Source organism: Solanum stenotomum, chromosome 9, assembly GCF_019186545.1.
Source record: "Solanum stenotomum isolate F172 chromosome 9, ASM1918654v1, whole genome shotgun sequence".
Taxonomy (NCBI): Eukaryota; Viridiplantae; Streptophyta; class Magnoliopsida; order Solanales; family Solanaceae; genus Solanum; species Solanum stenotomum.
The window spans coordinates 6,335,432-6,339,597 of NC_064290.1; positions in this window are offsets into that span (position 1 = coordinate 6,335,432).

Sequence of the window (4,166 nt, forward strand, 5' to 3'; positions counted from 1 at the left end):
CACAAACAATTGATCACATTACCCCCAAACATATGCCACAAGGAAATACACGAATTCCATACGCTTAACAAGGGTTTAGAAATCCACTTGCCTCAAATAGTCGAACAATCACTTTGGGACTTGAGTCTCCCTCTTTCATTGGGCTCCAAATCAATACAATCTATCCAAACAAATTACCACAATAAGATTTTGAAATTAACAAAACCCACATTACTATGTGTTTAGCCTTGAACCAACAATTCACCCAAATTCATAATCAAGTTTCTAAGTTTCAAGTCTAGGGTTAAGCTTCAACTTCTCCAATATCATAAGTCTAATGATATTCATATAATTCAATAATCCAATAGTTAATTACCTATCTCAATATATTAAATATTTAATTTATAATATAATATTTAAAATAGGAACAACTAACTATGAAATCTACTGGTCACGCAAATTCATGGCAGAACCATGAAAAGCACACGACAAACCCAACAACTTATCCATTCATGACAATGAGTACATAATTTCATTTATAACAATTACACCCACCTTAGTTTCAATTCAAATTTCCTTTTTGTTCAACCCCAACAACGTACTGACAATATTTTGTCTCTTTTCTTTTAAAAACCACAAATTCCAACCATATCCCTTAACAATAATATCACCCTAAGATATATATATATATACAATTTTACAAAGAATCTTGATTAGAACTAACCTGAACCACTTGAATTTTCCTGCTTCTTTGCTTTCTGTCGCACGTCTAGGTTAGTTTTTCTTCCGCGTCTTTCTTTCTTTTTTTCTAAATTAATTATATATTAAAAGTAATAATTCCTACAAACCTATTTTAACAATTCAGACTTGGTCCATTATTTTTAATAATAAACAAATTACCCGCAAATTAATTAATTATAGAAAAATGACTATTCAAAATTATCAAAAATGACCTTACGGGTCCGGGTCATTACAGAATCCGCATGTATCTGTGATACATAACAAATCTCGCTCGTCTCCCTCTTATCTCGCTCGCCACTCTCCTAAGTATTTGGTACCTCAGATACATGTGTATCGCACAAGATACATGCAAATACACGTATCTATTGTGATTCATAAATCATATGTATCTGAGATACATGACTATCTCGCTCATCTCTCTCCCTATTTTAGTGTATATGATAGCAAAAATATATGTATCTAAGTTTATCTTTTTCAATATATGATAGAAAACTCTTAATTAATATTTCATCTGTCCTTTTTAGTTAACATGTTGCGCTTTTTGAGAGTCAATTTGACATGTGTGGTTGAAGACCATCTTTTTCTGAATTGTGGTCCTAGTGTTGTAGGTAGCTCATCGATTAGTCAATGGTTATGGTATAAGATGCATCTTATTCAAGTACAAAAAATTGTATTAGTTTTACTATGTTTGGTAGAAGTTTTGTATTAGGTATAAAAGTGTCACGACCCAAAAATGGATGTGATAACACTGTTCTATTCTCACTAAGATAAGTCAGCCTCAACTCAACAAAAATGAAGAAAAGCAGAAAGATAAAGCAAAAATAAGATAAAAACGGAAAAACTTATTTATTCTATTAACACCCCAAAACCTGATTGTCACGCGTACAAGCCATTAATACATAAAGTGTGGAATTAAGAAATAACTACAAGTTTTAGTCTTTATTTCTCAAATAGAACAAAGAAAAANTATTCTCTTTGTCCCAATTTATGTGTCATTGATAGAATTTCGAAAGTCAAGCAAAATTTGTATATGTCTTTTAGATTTTGAAGTTATTTAATTATTATGAGTTATAGTACATTTTACGTATATGTTACTTTTTCTATCCCAAACTATGTGACATTAGTAGAATTTTGGGAGTTGATCAAATTTTTTGTATGTCCTTTAAATTTTGAAGTTGCTAATTATTATGTGATTTGTAGTACGTTTCATGTTATTTCAAATAATATATGTTATTTCCTCTACCCTAATTTATATGACACTAATAGATTTTGAGCTTCAACCAAATTGTATAGATGTCTTTATAATATTTTAGGGTTTAATTACTTCTTTTTTATTTTTAATCCATTAATATGCTTTTTTCACAATTATCAGTAGAGCTACCTTAAACGGTGATGTGGCGCTCTCTATGACCTTCATTGTCATTTTTCTTTTTTCTCCTTTTTTGAATTTTTCTCAATTATATTATTTTTAAAAGTTATTTTCATAACTCACACTTCTTCATCTTCATAAATTATACTTTTAATTAGTATTAATAATATTCATAACTTTCAAACCTTTTATATTCATAACCCCAAAAAATTCAATTTTACATTAAATTAAAATATTCAATGTCTTTCTTTCTTTGGAGAGAAATGACATTAAATTAAAATGTTTGCCTCAATATGCTTAAGATGCTAGAATTCTTAAAGTTCATTTTAACTTTATGTATTCTTTTGTTGGAATAACTTTCTTTTTATTTTGTATGTAGTTTGTTGATGATTTTTAAGAATTTTGTTTTTTTTTTCCNCATTTTTCATGTGTAATTACAAAAGTAACATCTGAGGATTTTTTTGTCAATTCCCATAAACGGGAAGCTCCTCACATTCACTCTTATTAATAGTAGTAATATAATAATTTTCAAAGTTAAATTAGATTGTATTAATTTGATATTTTAAACAAAAAAGTTAAATATGCAAAATCTATACAAAAAGTACTATAAATTGTCATTTTTTGCATATGAATATGATGAAAAAACACATTGTAAAATATTAGTTAAAATTCTTATAGTTTGACTCTAAAAAGGAAATCATAACAATTAGAAGTGTATAGAGAGAGTAATAAATAGGTAATTAAATTTCTAGAAGTTTAAAATAAAAGGTTGAAAAAAAGAATAAGATAGACAACATATATTGAAAATTGAAAACATACAAATAATAAATGGGCCCAAATGAACACTTGTTATGTGCTAAATAGTAGATATTTCCACTTATTATATATAGTAATATATTTTATTTTATTTTTTATTAAAACATCATGGATAGGTGATGAATATAAAAAGGCACAGCTTGTGTGGAAGGATAATGATGAACAACGTGACACAATATGTGGGTTGGTGGGTTGGAGGGGAACAGAGAAATTCAAGTCAATATCTTTTATTTATCCTTTAACTTGACTATCTGGTTTAGAGTATTTATCAAGGAAAGGAATTAATTTTTTTTCTTTATATATATTTATCGATTCGATTATATTTTCGATACTTTAGAACAAAATCAAACAAAATATTATCGATTTTATAAATGTAAAATCAAATCAAATCAAAATTGATTTGATTCAATTTTTAGTTTGAATTGATTTTTATTCCAAATCGCAAGAGTCAGTATCGCGTGATACCAATTTGGCTAATATGCATTCTCCTCTGAAGATGTCTCCGTCATCTTTAAATTCTGAATTTATATCTGAATATAAATAATCATGAAAATTAATAGTTAATAATATCTATTTTTAAAAAATAATTAATTTTTAATAGACACGATAATATGACCAGCGGTCCGCCGGTCCGGTTTCATATTATGTTTCAAAGATTTATTTTTCCACTTACCACTTATCAGCCAATCAGTATTGACATCATGAATGCGTAATCAGCAGCAAAATGTATTTGCAAATTTATGAATTTATTCTTTTATTGTTCATCTCATTTCATAACACACGATAATTAATTTAATTATGACATACTAGTGAGTAGTGAGACATAATATAAGTATGCTATTTTAAGTTGATTAAATTTTTTTTTGATGAAATGATCATATAATTTTATTTTTCCTAGTAGTAACGATAGTACATTCGTTCCATTGTTTATATTTTGCACTCTTTTTAAGAAATATTAGTAAAATATTATTTTATCAAACTTCTTGTATTTGCTGTATTTTGAAATTTTAATTTTGACTATTGCTACTTTAATTATAAGATTGAGAAATGATAACTTAATGGCAAATAAATTAGAGAAGATAAATAGTAATCTCTAAATTTAATAAAATAAGTAAAAAAAAATTTAATATAATAAACAAGTAAAAATGAATCGAAAGAATATTAATATATCATGTCAATATTCAAGTGCTTTGACTATTAGGAACAATCTCAACCTTCAACAACTAATTGTTTATATCCAAAACTCTGATGTAATATTTCT